Source organism: Festucalex cinctus, chromosome 2, assembly GCF_051991245.1.
Source record: "Festucalex cinctus isolate MCC-2025b chromosome 2, RoL_Fcin_1.0, whole genome shotgun sequence".
Classification (NCBI taxonomy): Eukaryota; Metazoa; Chordata; class Actinopteri; order Syngnathiformes; family Syngnathidae; genus Festucalex; species Festucalex cinctus.
In genome coordinates, this window is record NC_135412.1 from 43,200,399 (window position 1) to 43,216,999 (window position 16,601).

Genomic DNA, 16,601 nt, shown 5'->3' on the forward strand with positions numbered 1-16,601 from the left:
GACAATTGCACAAACTCCCCAGCTAGCTCCATAATGCATCTTAATAAAAAAGAAAAACCCATTCGGGCTGCTGACACTTTTATTCAGTTCAGCTCCAATAGACACAGCAGCAGCATGCCAAGAGGGACTGGATTGAGAAGAAAAAAAGAAAGCGAGAAGGCCAGATTCCGAAAAGTAGGTGGGGGACAAGGCGTCCCATAAAAAAAAAAAAAAAAAAAAAAAAAAAAAAAAAAGAAGAAAGAAAGAAAGAAAGAATAGAGGGCAGGGTCGGCCTTCCGGGTGTGATAGGCTTTAGGCTTTAGAGAGTGAGGTTAGAGAGCAAGCTTAAGGACAGCACAACATAATGAATGAAATGAATGGCTATTATCATTTAACCTTATAGTTGTAAAGTTTGAGAACAGAAAAAAGACAAATGAGAATTGAGAGGCGTTTGAACGTTAGGATGTTGGAGGGCAAAAAGCAAGTGGCAGCAGGAAATATGGAAAGCAGAGTACAACATCTCGACTCATTTTTATAAAGGTGAGTGACCTGACACACAAAGAAGAAAAAAAAAGGCTTGCATGTGTGCTTACAGCTCTTGTGTGTCAATGTGCGCAACATGTGCAACACAGCACAACAAACATACAGTTGGGTATGTAGCAGGGTTATTATAGTTTTGGAATTTTTCATTTTAGTTAGTTTTGATTTGTTTTTGAGTATTTTTTTTTTATTTAGTTAGTTTTAATTAGTTTTCAGGGTGGTTCTGTTTTATTAGTTTTAGTTATTTAATAAATGCTTCGTTTTAGTTTAGTCTTAGTTTCAGTATTAGTTTTGTTTTATTTTTTTGTTTGTTTTTCAATGTGTATTACTTGTGCGCAATATAAAAAAAACCACAAAAAAAAAAACATGGGAGCGACGTCATTTGAAGGTGTTTTTCTATTGGCTACTGCTAGATGGCATAACTTCTATGTGACACACTTTCAAACGTCCTTTTTCTGGTTAGTATCAAAATAAATCTACTTAAAATCACATTTAAAATAATCCGCAAAGGCTCATATATTAAATTAATTACCAAAGACTAAAACGAAGGATATTCTTGCTATAATTATAGTTATTTCTAGTTAGTTGGTTTTTTTTTTAAACATAAAATGTAGTTTCAGTTAGTTTTCATTTTTGTTTTATTTTGTTAACAGAATTGTTTTTTGAATTTTAGTTTTTTCGTTAGTTTTAGTTAACTTAAATAAACTTGGTATGTAGATTTATTAACACAACTGTCCATGATCCATCCATTATCTGAACCACTTTTCCACACAAAAATGCTTTGAATTAAAATTCACGTGCACATTACAGTTGCTACAGTATTTTGAATTTTATGGTCCCTTTTCTCACCATATTGCTGTGCTCATAAGTTTACATAACCCTATGTCCAAGTCTGCTTCTCGAGAGCCCCTATCCAACCTGTTTTAGATGTCTCCCTACGTCAACACACCTGAATCAAATGATAAGCTTATCAGCATGCTTTGCAGAAGCCTGATCACTATCCTGATCATATGAATCAGGTGTGTTGGAGGAGGGAAACATCTAAGACAGGATGGATCTAAGGATCGAACTTGGGCACCCTTGCCCAAGAGCCGAACTGTAGCGATGTCTGTCATAGTGCCGAGACAAATCTGTGAGAGGTAGAGACAAGGCATCCATATGTCATGTGACCAGCAGTTGACCAATCACAGCGTAGTAATTCTTAAACGAGTTGGCCAAACTCTCTCTCAATATGGCGCTGATTCAACAGCGCCCCCTTCTGTAAAGTTTACTGGCTTTGCGCGTGTGGATCATGGGTTTTCGGCACGTAGAACTGCTCGGCAGAATATCGCTGCCAAAAGTCACGTGAGTTTTATCCAAAGTTGTAGAATTGCTTTTTACGTATGCAAAACATTTTGTTGTTGTTGTAATTGAAGATATGCTTCTTTGTGTACGTAGATCACGTATTGTGTACGTAGATCAGGTGTTGTGTAGGTAGATCACATGTTTTGTGCACGTAGATCAGGTTTTGTGTACGTAGATCAGGTTTTGTGTACGTAGAGCACACGTTTTGTGTACGTAGTTCAAGGTTATGTGTACGTAGAGCACACGTTTTGTGTACGTAGATCAGGTTTTGTGAATGTAGAACAGGTTTTGTGTACGTAGAGCACACGTTTTGTGTACGTAGATCAGGTTTTGTGGACTTAGAGCACACGTTTTGTGTACTAGATCAGGTTTTGTGTACGTAGACACAGGTTTTGTGTACGTAGAGCACACATTTTGTGTACGTAGATCAGGTTTTGTGTACGTAGAGCACAAGTTTTGTGTACGTAGTTCAGGTTTTGTGTACGTAGAACAGGTTTTGTGTACGTATATCACGTTTTTTGGGTTTATGGGGTTTTGGCATGATTCTAACTCCATACCCACATTTCTGATGAATATAGGCCTACAGTTGTGTTTGCAAGTTTACATACCCTATTAGTATGTAAACTTATGAGCGTACTGTTGTGAGGAAATAGTTTAATGCCCATAAAATCCAAAATACTGCAGGAATTGTGTTGATATTTTCAGAGGTTGTAATTTACATGACTGAAGATGCGCATGTGAATTTTGGTGACGATTCGTAGCATTTTTGTGTCACTGCGACACTTAGCTTTTGCACATTTACAAGCACAGCTGTATCAAGCATCATCTATTAAGACAACACGACACATCAGTAGAAATGAAACAGTTCTGCACGAACAAGGACAATGAGAAGAAAAAATAACTTTTGAGGCCTTTTAAACTCTGTGAGCTAACAAGTGATTAGCATCTTAATGTGTTTGCTGCATAATGGTGTGTTTGTACCAAATTACATTTCAGTGAAGCTATGCCACTAGATTGCACATAGCATTACAAGTGTATGACTAGTTATGTGTTCATGGAAGGAATCTAAGGTTGGTAGTATTTTATCAAAACAAAGCAACAACAATCGGCTCTTGTCAAGGCCATGTTGCTCGTCCGCCTCGTAATTCAACGGGTCAGCGGGGTGCTATGTACAGAAGTTTGGAATTTAAAGCTACTCTATGGAGGATTTCCCCAAAAAATATCTTAACAATAGCCTTTTTATTTGACCATTTATGACTGAAACATATTCTAATTAGTAGATCAACATCTTAGCTGTTCACAATGGGTACTCCTACAAGCCTCTGGCCGATATTATTTAGGAAGCGTCCGGTCCGAATCCTTCGAATTTCCCGCCTCTGTCTGCGGGATGTGACATCATGCGCGTCCTCGTCAGTTGTTTCCTGTCGCGCGAAGACGGAACTAGTACAGATTTTCGCTGCCCCCAGACACCCGCTGTTACTCCACGGAAGGCTGCTTAAAAAAAAAAAGAAAAGAAAACAATGTCAAGTGCCACGAAAAAAAAAAAATCTAAACTTGATAGTGACCGACGCCGGGCAAGAACAAGAGTGAACATTGGTTTGACATTTCAGCGGTGGAGAGAGTTGAGATCGGACTTGGATTAGAAAAGTGATTCACAGCTGGCTTTCTTTCTACTCCAAAAGGTAAGAAGCGAGTATCTTGACATTTAGAAAAAAATCTGTTGTTTTCAAATAGCAGTAACCTCAAGATCGATCACTTCTCGGTCGTAACTATTGGGGTGAAAGTGAGGTGGACGGCAACATTTAGCGTGAAAGGGGCGGCAAAGTTGAATGTAATAGAACAGAATGACTTTATGAAGAACAAACGTTCCATTCCGCGGCGTTTCAATCAGGCTAAATGTTGCCTTATTTTCCTCCGTGAAAACAGCCTATTGTAGCTACATTATGCTAACGGAATGTGAACGGTACTACTGAATGGCGATAACATTCACGGCCATATCACACTAAGTAGTGAATGGGTCTATATGTTTTTCACAATCGTCAGTTTCCATAAATGACAGCCCACCTTTCGGCTAATGCACAATGACGCTAGCCTAGGGGCGACATACACTAATAATGACTAGAATCAGGTTGACGTCAGTCGAGCAGGGTGACTACAATATGTAACTGTGTGGTGATGAGAACATAATTCACCCACGGAACCTTGGGACGAAGGAGGAGTTGGATGGGATGAAAGGATGAAAGGATAAAAGAACAAAATGTTGGTAGGTCTGTGAGCCTCGCGCAGAGTGAGTTGTTGTTGCTGTTAAACGCTGAGAAGCTGATGTCAATAAATCGCCCGTCTTTGGCTCCGGACTTCAACACTGCCTCCGACTCCCGTCACTACTCGCTACATTGGTGACCCCGACATCCGCCTCGTTGACGTTTCCGAGGCTGAGAATTTGATTGAATTGAGCGACATGCCGAACTCCGCTGGTCTCAAGTTACCGGAGTTTTGGGAGTCGGCCGCGGCGACATGGTTTGTACAAGCTGAAGCTCAGTTTGCCCTCCGTGGAATTACGGACGATTCCACGCGCTACTACCACGTCGTGTCCGCGCTCGGGAGCTCCACGGCGGCCAGAGCCGTGAGTTTTATCACCTCTCGACCGGCACGGGATAGGTACGCGGGGCTCAAAGCGTACCTCCTTAAGACCTTCGAGCTGTCACGACCGGAAAGGGCTCGCCGCCTTTTCGCCATCCAGGGCCTGGGGGACAGTAAGCCGTCCGAGCTAATGGAAAAAATGCTGAACCTGCTTGGTGCGGAGGAGCCGAACTTTTTGTTTATTGAACTGTTTCTGCGCCACATGCCTCCTCATGTCCAGACAGCGCTAGCGAACACTACCATCTCCGAGCCACGTGCTCTGGCGGAGGAAGCTGACTGTTTTTTCCTGGCCACCCAGCGTCACAACCACGAGGTCTTGGCTTCTGCGCGCGCCTTCCCAGTCCCGGCGGCCGCAACGGCACCTCATAAGGCACGCGCTGCCGTGGATGGCCGATCAGCCCCTGGCTTATGCTATTTTCAAGCATGTTTTGGAACCAAGGCTAAGAGGTGCCGCGCCCCTTGCTCCTTTGTTGCGTCGGAAAACGGCAACTCCTCCACTCAGTTGCAGCTGTGAGTGGGGGCGCACAGTGCCGGCTGCTGTTTATCATGGACACCCTCTCCAGACTCAAATTCCTTTGTGACTCCGGCGCCCGCAGAAGCGTGTTGCCTGCCTCGGCTGAAGATGCTGCCGGGGGCACTCACGGCCCGCACCTGTCAGCAGCCAACGATGCACCGATCCGGACCTACGGCACTAAGACAGTGGATGTATGTTTTGGGGAGCACCGATTCACTTGGGACTTTGTCACTGCGGACATTTCTTTTCCCCTTCTTGGCGCTGATTTTTTGTGTGCCCACAGTCTACTGGTGGATGTTAAAAATGGCCGCCTGTTGGACGCTGTGACGTTTTCCACTGTTGCTTGTGGGTGTGATGTGGAGACGTTTGAGGGCCTCGCCAGCCCGCTCTCAGAGGACGACGTGTTCACGCGGCTTCTTGGAGAATTCCCCAGCCTGACCACGCCTACATTTGCAGCCACTTCTACCAAGCATGGGGTCGAGCACCACATCGAGACCGTAGGCCCGCCGGTTCACGCTAAGGCCCGACGCCTCAACCCTGATAGATTGGCCACAGCTAAGTCCGAATTCGCCAACATGGAACGCCTTGGCATAATTCGTCGTTCGGACAGCCCGTGGGCCTCGCCTCTCCACATGGTTCCGAAGTCGGACGGCGGCTGGCGACCGTGTGGAGACTATCGCCGCCTCAATGATGCCACGACGCACGATCGCTATCCGGTCCCACACATACAGGACTTCTCTGCCCACCTGGCAGGTGCGAAGGTGTTTTCCAAGGTGGACTTGGTACGGGGCTATCACCAAGTTCCGGTACACCCCGCCGATGTGCCTAAGACTGCTGTGATAACACCTTTCGGACTGTTCGAGTTTCTCAGGATGCCATTCGGCCTTAAAAACGCGGCCCAGTCTTTTCAGCGTCTCATGGACTCTGTTCTCCGGGACATGCCGTTCCTCTTCGTCTACTTGGATGACATACTAGTGGCCAGCTCCTCCATCGGAGAACACCTTTCACACCTCCGGCAGCTTTTCTCCAAGCTCAGCCAGGCTGGACTGATTATTAACCGTGCTAAATGTGTCTTTGGTGTGCCCTCCATCCAATTCCTCGGCCACCTCATCAACGAGGACGGCGCCACCCCGCTCCCGGCAAAAGTGGAAGCTGTTGCCGCTTTTCCTCCACCCCAGACGGCCCAGGGTCTCCGCGAGTTCCTCGGGATGGTGACTTTTTACCACAGGTTCATCCGCCACGCTGCCCATGTGATGCACCCGCTTTACGACGCACTTGGGGGCCGTTCCAAAACTGTTTCTGTTGACAGGCTGTGCCGCGGCCGCCCCCCTAGGCTGCACCTGGGAGACCGTGCGGGGTCCCTTCCAGTTGTTCCTGCATCCCCGCCAGTTGGTGCGCGGGACGGTTCTGATGTTTCTGCTGTGCCCCTCCCGCCCGCGCTCCCTGGGTACTTTACCCGCAGGGGTCGGGCAGTTTTGCCACCCCGTCATCCGGAGTTTGATTATGGGTGAATTCTGGGGGGGCTTGTGTGGTGATGAGAACATAATTCACCCACGGAACCTTGGGACGAAGGAGGAGTTGGATGGATGAAAGGATGAAAGGATAAAAGAACAAAATGTTGGTAGGTCTGTGAGCCTCGCGCAGAGTGAGTTGTTGTTGCTGTTGAACGCTGAGAAGCTGATGTCAATAAATCGCCGGTCTTTGGCTCCGGACTTCAACACTCTGCCTCCGACTCCCGTCACTACTCGCTACAACTGCATAATAACATCGGAATGAGGTCCAATTAATTGACGTAATTTGCACATCGTTTTGGAGTACAGCACAGGACCGGACTTCGACCGACTAAAGCAATATGATCTGCAATTGTTTAGTGGGGATCGAGAGTCTCATTCTGTGAAGTGGCCAGCTTTGTATAATATTATAAAACTTCTTACCTCTGAAAACATAGTTTAATTGGATATGAAGAGCCCAGTCTTCAGTATTGAGGTCGTGCACGTACGAGTGTGCGCAGCGTGTACGAGTGTGCAGTTTGTTTTCGGCCACAGGTTGCAGTAGAGATTTTAAATTTTAAATCTTCCATATAGCTGCTTTAATAAACACAATGGCGATGCTCTTTAAAATGCAATGTAAGAAAACATATTTCCATTGGTCGTTAAGCTACACACTTTCACATGGAGAAGAATATGACAATCGTGACATCCCGCCTCTTTCAGCCCTTGCAATCTGCCAGCGTGCATGAGAGAAGGAGCGGGAGTCGAGACAAAAGGTAACTGAGAGAAAAGGGCCAATTGTGTGGCCTTATGGGAGAAAGCGAGTTTCCCAGCCTGCAACGCAACACGACATAGCCTCCTTGTGTTCAACAAATGAAAAGACAGAGGGACGAGGGGGAAAAGTGAAACAGAGGGCCACTAAGTGGATTATTAAGGAAACATGCTTAAAACTGGAAAGGAATGATCATGTGTCAGTTTGTATTATTATTGTTGTGTTTGAAAGGGAAAAATACACAAATTATTAAATTGCATGTTTTCCCCCTTTCTTCCCCTACAACTCATACACAACCTTAACAAAATAAAATGTTATACAAGGATGTATAAGGAAGGAAGTGCGTGAAGGCCACCTGCTTGGGGGAGCTCCTGTGGCCACTAGAGGGAGTACAAGAGTCCAGCTAACTGTAAAGCCTCACTACTTCATTCATTGGTGCCTTTCAGGGATGGAAAACGTGCTCCAAAGTCCTGTCATGTTGGGATGTCTGATTAAATCCCAAATCAAGGAATCAGCAACAAAACCACATCAGTGCTGAAATATGCTGACAGAGTGTAGAAAGGAAAAGCAGAGAAAACTACTTTAAAGCACATGGAAAATTGCTTTGGGATAAGTACAGCATCCGCTCTTTAGTATGGAAAGGTTTTCATCTCATTGCCTTACTTCCCAAGTTGCTTTTTTTTGTTTGTTTGTTTGCTCTCATAATAATAGTGTATGTCCTATTAAGGTAAAGTGTCATATCATTTCAGGATTTGTTATCAGCGTCTGATGCAACCAAAACTGACTTGATCTGACAAACAAATGCAAGCGGCTGGTTTGTAGTCTGGGAAAGTTTCCATCAAGTATTGTGGTCCAGATGGCTCTTTACCAGCAAGTAGCAGAACACGCTCATGTTCTCCTCTGTGGCTCTTTCAAGAACCGTCGGGCATGCTGCCTCTCAACGTCTCACTTTCTCGTTTTCATCTAGGCTTAAATCCCAGAAAGACTTGTAGTCACTTTTGCGTATGGCTGTTGAGCTATGCTTGTTGTTTGTGGGTCTCCTGACAAAATGCACTAATGCACTAGATGCATTACATCATGAATAATTTTTCCCAGATAGATGTGACTGTCCTATGACTATGCAACCTTCTGATTTGGTTTATGACTGGAAGGAAATACTGTTTTTTGCAAATTCTTGCTCCGTTGGCATGTGGTTTATCTTTCTTTGTTTCACATCTTAAAGCAGCACATCAAATGCATGTGAAGACTTTCTGAGACAGAAATTGTGATAATTTTAATCAAGTACTCTACGGTATTACCCAGAAACCCTGACTGAGATAAGTGTCGGCACAAAACTGTTACGATGCTGATTACTTGCCACTAATTCTTAATTATTCATCTTGGCACTTGTATGCTTCTAACTTTATCTGGACATCGGAAAACATGGTCCATAAACACGTCCTGTTATGAGTTTGGTGCCAAAGAGCAAGCCCATCAAACATAGCGGCAGACCCTTCCTCTGGTCCAACCTCTTTTCATGACAAAATATAGACACACGCCAACGTTTCGTATGTACAAAGCCTTCCCAGAAGAAGTGTGGAAGCTGTTATAGCTGCAGCTGCGAGGGTGAAAATAGTTCGAATAAAGCATAACTGATGTCAAAGTCATGCTGATGGAGTGTTGTTAGTAAATAAATCAGTGCAGGACCACCATGCCTGCCATGTTAAGTCCAGAAGCAGCACTGAGCTCAGCACGGCTTCCGACTGGAACCAATCCAAACGAAATCTCAAGACAAGATCCCTTAATAGCAATTTTCCACCACTGAATATCGTCACAATAAACTCACCTGTCCATTTGCTTCTGGAATGCCACCACTTAAAGTGTTCAGTACTTCCAAGATTGGGATCAGTGTCCACATGAGCCTTGCAAATCCATTGTTAAAAAAATCTGATCAAATATTTCCCTCTCTCATTTTTCACACCCATCGTGCACCTTGTCCGTGAAGAGGAAAGTTCGAATGGATCAAGGCAAGCAACTCCAGTGCAGATACCCAACTCAGTCACGCCATGAAGTGGTTCCTTTAAAAACAAAAATTACAAATTCCAATGTTTTGTTGGAAAAAAAAGAAAGAAAGAAAATCCTGTGACAGAAAAGGTACCTAGAGGCTTAAAAAAAAAAAAAAAAAAAAAAAAACAGCAGCTGAATGCAAGAAAAGTTAAGTTTTTATCTCAGAAAAGCTTCCAATAAAGTAGGTACTCCCCAATCTTGCAGTCACTTCCACTGATGAGCGCCGACTCCACTTAGAAAAACACACAAAAGTCTTCCTAACATACACTTGTGAGAGGGTCACGCGCGCACGCACGTACACAGACAGGAGCTGAACGGCGCTGAAGTGCTCCGAGGGAGTGCAGGCAGGAATAATGGATTTAATTCAAGAGGGGAGAGGCAGGGAGGGATGGAGCGATAGAGGGAGGAGGGAAAGGTGGGATGAAAGAGGAAGGGGAGTGGAAAGGGGCAGGGGCATGTGTGTGTGCGTTTCCGCACACTACTGTATGGCTTGCATTGTAACCAGCTGTCATATTTTTTATTTTTAAATCATTACTTGGTAAATTCTGAATGACTGTCTATAACACAATATTACTCCAATGGAGGCAAAGCACAGAATTCACCACTGTACCTTAAAATCATGGTTGCTAAACTGGCTTGTAATGAGGAGAAGCGTGTCTGTTGTTGCCACAGTGACGCCTATGATTATGTTAGCGCTAGCATTGGTGCTAATGTAACGTTTCAGAAAACTAATTTCATGGCTAATAAACATCTAATTATTGTATATTTGAAATCAATGATTATTTTAATCGTTTAATTTTTTGTGGGACCGACCTTGTAAGTGGTAACATTTTTTTTCTTAATATTTAGTTTAGAATATATATATATATATATATATATATATATATATATATATATATATATATTTACATCCATCCATCCATTTTCTTGACCGCTTATTCCTCACAAGGGTCGCGGGGGGTGCTGGCGCCTATCTCAGCTGACTCTGGGCAGTAGGCGGGGGACACCCTGGACTGGTTGCCAGCCAATCGCAGAAATATATATATATCTATATATATATATATATATATTTATAAATCAGTAGTGAATTACGTCTGAGGCGAGGAAAGTCGGGTTGTTTTTAAAAAGGTGCGCAAGAGGCAGTGCTAGCTTGCTAGCAGGCTAAAAACACGCCCCCCTAGTTACAAGGCATACTGTCTAATAATTGCTTGTTTTCATACACTTCTATTACAATTTTGAGTTTTGTGCTGCTTGGAAATGAAACTCGACCTCAAGGAAGCTATTTGTGGAGAAATCTCAAAATGGACAAAAAATGTCCAACTGTCTAATATCGCCAGATTGAGTCTGCCGACATGCATCCATTTGATGGAGCGGGTCACATGTGTATATATATATATATATATATATATATATATATATATATATATATATATATATATATATATATATATATATATATATACACACTAGAAAATGCCATTTCTGGAGAAATGGCGTGTGAAGGCTGGAGAGCTGAATGAAAACCTGGTGAATGATTTTGAATAATATTGAATAATATTGAATGATGTTGAATGATATTGAATGATATAGAATGATATTGAATGATGTTGAATAATATTTGAATGATATAGAATATTGAATGATATTGAATGATGTTGAATAATATTGAATGATGTTGAATGATATTGAATAATGTTGAATGATATTGAATGATGTTGAATGATATTGAATGATGTTGAATGACAAGGAATGATATAAAATGACCGAGAATGAGCTGAACATGCTTCAGTTGGAATGGTTTGGTTTCATCCAGAAATCTCGAAGCAGTTGAAAGAAAGTAAAAAATATATCAGAAAGAAACAAAGAAATAAGAAAAAAAGGAAGAAATCAAGTAAGCAATGGAGGAAGTTGCAACTAATCGGGTAAGCAATGGAGTAAAGTGAGAAAAATTGAGAAAGCAATGAAGCAAGGACCGTAGAATCGAGTAGCAATGGTGTAAGGAGTGAAAAATTGAATACGAAATTGAGTAAAGATTGAGGAATCGAGTCAGCAATGGAGTCACTTTTGAAATCAGGTCCCATTAGCATTCTAACTTAACATTAGCATGCAAAGCTAACATTAGCATTAGCATGGTAACTTAGCAATATCATTAGCATGCTAACATTAACATGCTAACTTAGCATTAGCATGAGTATGCTTACATTAACATTAGCATGTTAACTTAGCATTAGTGTTAGCATGCTAAAATTAGCATTAGCATGCTAAGCTAGCATTAGCATGCTAACATTAGCATTAGCATGCTAATGTAGAATTAGCATTTGTATGCTAAGCTATCATTAGCATTAGCATGCAAAGCTAACATTAGCATTAGCATGCTAACATTAGCATGCTAAGCTAACATTAGCATGAGTATGCTAACTTAGCATTAGCATGCTAAGCTAACATTTAGCATTAGCATACTAAGCTAAAATTAGCATTAGCATGCTAAGCTAACATTAGCTAAGCTAACATTAGCATGCTAAGATGACATTAGCATGCTAAGCTAACATTAACATTAACATGCTAACTTAGAATTAGCATGCTAACTTAGAATTTGCATGCTAACTTAGCATTAGCATGCTCAGCTAACATTAGCATGCTCAGCTAACATTAGCATGCTAAGCTAGCATTAGCTTATTAACAGCATTAATTTTAGTATGTTAAGCTAGCATTAGCATGCTAACTTAGCACTAGCATGCTCACTTCCTGTTGAAACAGGTCACTTCCTGTTGAAATCGGGTCACTTCCTGTTGATATTAAGTCACTTCCTGTTGAAATTGGGTCACTTCCTGTTGAAATAGGGTCAAATCCTGTTGATTTTAAGTCACTTACTGTTGATATGAGGTCACTTCCTGTACATTTTAGGTCACTTCCTGTTGAAATCAGGTCACTTCCTGTTCAGGTCGGGCAGTTCCTGGTGAGAATACATGACATACATAATCAATTGGCCAAGATGGCCGCCGCCCCCGGGTCGGCGATGGGCTGAAAATCCTAGGCATACCTAATCCATTGGCCAAGATGGCCGCCGCCCCCGGTGGCCGACGGGGCGGGAATCCTAGGCGTCTCGAATCAATTGGCCAAGATGGCCGCCGCCCCCAGTGGCCGATGTGGCGGAAATCCTAGGCGTCCCTAATCAATTGGCCAAGATGGCCGCCGCCCCCGGTGGCTGACGGGGCGAGAATCCGAGGCGTACCTAATCAATTGGCCAAGATGGCCGCCGCCCCCGGTGGCCGACGGGGCAGAAATCCTAGGCGTACCTAATCAATTGGCCAAGATGGCCGCCGGCCTGGGGGTCCAGGTTGGCGAGAATCCTGTTCATATCTAATCATTTATCCAAAATGGCCGCCATTCATGGTAAGTTGGAAAATGGCCGCCATGCGTGGTAAGTTAGGTGGTAAGATGGAAGAGCTCATGACGTGAAATGGTGGTATATATTGAAGCTGGAATGAAGTCAATCGGATGAATAATGTGGAAGTAAATGGAAAATGTAGAATGCGGGAAATATTCGGGTACGGAATCGGGGATTGTGGGTAAGGCGTGAATTTTGGAACTGAAAAGCTCGAAGAGCTCATGGCTTGAATTGGTGGAATATATTTAAGTTGGGGGCGGCACGGTAGTCGAGTGGTTAGCACGTCCGCTTCCCAGTTCTGAGGTCTCCGGTTTGAGTCCAGGCTCGGACCTTCCTGGGTGGAGTTTGCATGTTCTCCCCGTGCCCGCGTGGGTCTTCTCCGGGTACTCCGGTCTCCTCCCACATTCCAAAGACATGCATGGCAGGTTAATTGGGCGCTCCGAATTGTCCCTAGGTGTGCGTGTGAGTGTGGATGGTTGTTCGTCTCTGTGTGCCCTGCGATTGGTTGGCAACCAGTCCAGGGTGTCCCCCGCCTACTGCCCAGAGCCAGCTGAGATAGGCGCCAGCAGCCCCCGCGACCCTTGTGAGGAATAAGCGGTCAAGAAAATGGATGGATGGATGGATATTTAAGTTGGAATGAAGTCAATCGGATGAATAATGTGGAAGTAAATGGAAAATGTAGAATGTGGGAAATATTCGGGTACGAAATCGGGAATTGTGGGTAAGGCGTGAATTTTGGAACTGAAAAGCTGGAAAAGCTCATGGGTTGAATTGCTGGAATATATGGACGTTGGAACGACGTCAATCGGATGAATAATGTGGAAGTAAATGGAAAATGTAGAATGTGGGAAATATTCGGGTACCAAATCGAGAATTGTGGGTATGGTGTGAATTTTGGAAATGAAAAGCTGGAAGAGCTCATGGCATGAATTACTGGAATATATTGAAGTTGGGATGAAGTCAATCGGATGAATAATGTGGAACTAAATAGAAAATGTATAATGTGAGAATGTGGGAAATAATCGCGTGCAAAATCGAGAATTGTGGGTAACGCGTGAATTTTGAAACCGAAAAGCTGGAACAGCTCATGGCGTGAAATGAAATTTATTGAAATTGGAATACAATCAATCAGGTGAATAATGTGGAAGTAAATGGAAAATGTAGAATGTGGGAAATAATCGGGTCTGAAATCGAGAATTGTGGGTAACGCGTGAATTTTGGAACTGAAAAGCTGGAAGACCTCATGGCGTGAATTGCTGGAATATATTGAAGTTGGAATGACGTCAATCGTATGAATAATGTGGAAGTAAATGGAAAATGTAGAATGTGGGAAATAATCGGGTGCGAAATCGAGAAATGTGGTTAACGCGTGAATTTTGGAACTTAAATGCTGGAATAGCTCATGGCATGAATTGCTGGAATATATTGAATGCTGGAATGATGTGAATCGGATGAATGATGTGGAAGTAAATGGAAAATGTATAATGTGAGAAATAATTGGGTACGAAATCGGGAATTGTGGGTAAGGTGTGAATTTTGAACCTGAAATAGCTCATGGCGTGAAATGCTGGAATATATTGAAGCTGGAATGATGTGAATCGGATGAATAATGTGGAAGTAAATAGAAAATGTAGAATGTGAGAATGTGGGAAATAATCGGGTGCGAAATCGAGAATTGTGGGTAACGTGTGAATTTTGGAACCGAAAAGCTGGAAGAGCTCATGGCGTGAAATGGAATATATTCAAATTGGAATAAAGTCAATCGGATGAATAATGTGGAATTAATCGAAAATGTAGAATATGGGAAATAATCGTGTATGAAATCGAGAATTATGGGTAACGCGTGAACTTTGGAACTGAAAAGCTGTAAGAGCTCATGGCGTGAGTTGGTGGAATATATTGAAGCTGGAATGATGTGAATCGGTTGAATAATGTGGAAGTAAATGGAAAATGTAGAATGTGGGAAATAATCGGGTACGAAATCGGGAATTGTAGGTAAGGTGTAAATTTGTAACCTGAAAAGCTGGCATAACTCACGGCATGAATTGCTGGAATATATTGAAGCTGGAATGATGTGAATCGGATGAATAATGTGGAAGTAAATGGAAAATGTAGAATGTGGGAAATAATCGGGTACAAAATCCGGAATTGTGGGTAAGGTGTGAATTTTGAACCTGAAAAGTTGGAATACCTCATGGCATGAATTGCTGGAAATGTTGAAGCTGGAATGATGTGAATCGGATGAATAATGTGGAAGTAAATGGAAAATGTAGAATGCGGGAAATATTCGGGTACGGAATCGGGGATTGTGGGTAAGGTGTGAATTTTTAAGCTGAAAAGCTGGAATTGCTCATGGCATGAATTGCTGGAATATATTGAAGCTGGAATGATGTGAATAGGGTGAAAAATGTGGAATTAAATTTGAAATGAAGAATTTCCCATTAAGAATAATGGGGAAAAAATCGGGTACGAAATCGGGAATTGTGGGTAAGCCGTGAATTTTTGAACTGAGAAAAATGGAAGCAGTCGTTGCGTGAATTTTTGGAATAGTTTGAAATTGGAATGGAGTGAATCGGGTGAAAAATGTGGAAGTAGATAGCTCCCAAAAAAGTGGGGGGAATAATAACTGAAACTAGACTAAGCAATTTCTGGAGAAATTGCGTGGGAATGCTGAAATGAATGCTAATAGCTGAATGCTAAGCCGAATGCTAATAGCTGAATGCTAATGAAGGAAACAAAGAAACTGTGAAAATTACAAAGTAATTACCTATTAATTACTAGTAATAATAGTAGTAGTGGTAGTAGTAGCCGTAAAAACAGTAGTCGTATTACTAGTAATTATTAAGTAGTAACTTGTAGTTAAATGATTGTGACATTTTATAGAATTGTAGTGAACAACAACAAATATAAACCAAACAAACAAAAGAATATTTTTTGAGTACAATATTGTATGTGTTCATGCAATCTACTACAAAGTTGAGCCAAACTGAAACTAAACTAATTAGATTGATATTTTAGTGCCAGTATTGATCCGGTATCGATACTGTCGAGGTATCAATAATATCGATGACCTAACTTGTCCGGCTAAAACTCATGGCTTATGGTGTAGTCATATTTAAAAGTGACATCTGATGCTGAACACTGAATGGACACTGTCAAAAAGAATTGTCTGCAACATGGCCTTGGCTGATTGCTAATACTCTGCTGCCACCTGCTGGCCGATTTTGAAACATGGAACCTAATAACTACCAATGGTTGAAGCCACCACTTTCCTTCAAGGTGCTTGTCAAAGCTTTCTCTCTGCTCTTGTGTAAAAAAAATAAAATAAAAAAAACAAAAAAAAACGAACATGTACACGTGTTTGGGAGTGAAATGCAAATTATTCAACGTTTTTGGGTTTGAATGTAAATTGCTCATTTAAAACTTTAAAAACTCATAAATGGTCAAACAAAAACACTATTGTGAAGATATTTTGTGTCAAATTATTACAAAGCGCAACTATAAAGAATTATACAATGACTACTATATGAAATCAAAGTTGTGCTAAAACGTTTCCCAACGAGGGATCGAACCATGATCTCCCGCGGGCCAATCCATTGCTTTAACCATTCAGCTATCACGGACATGTAGATGACTATGACAATACATAATATTGTATTTAGTATCCACATTTTATTTACGGTCTCGCAGCGATTTCTTTTCTCTTTTTGTTATTAGTAGTGCACTTATACAAACAAATGGTCTCTCGGATTCGCTGCCTGGCGCCAAGCAATGGTACCAGAACCTACATCGCTGCACGTACTAGCAATTGCAATGCTATTGTGAATAAATTGCCGTTATTTATATTTGAAATATAAAAAAAACTAGAGCTGCAAGCAGCTATAAAGG

The 16,601-nt window shown here is 42.3% G+C and overlaps 1 protein-coding gene across 5 annotated transcripts in view; it reads right to left on the reverse strand.

The window, feature by feature from the left end:
* The window catches only part of sema3b (sema domain, immunoglobulin domain (Ig), short basic domain, secreted, (semaphorin) 3B), a 365,064-nt gene that overhangs the window by 128,457 nt on the left and 220,006 nt on the right, over positions 1-16,601 (reverse strand). Inside the window, exon 1 of one of the 5 annotated variants that reach the window (XM_077515171.1) lies at positions 9,105-9,661. The exons of the other annotated variants lie outside the window; for them this stretch is intronic. The gene's annotated coding sequence lies outside the window, so the exon portion shown is untranslated. Of the gene's footprint in view, positions 1-9,104; positions 9,662-16,601 lie in introns of those variants that run through there. 5 annotated transcript variants of the gene reach the window in all.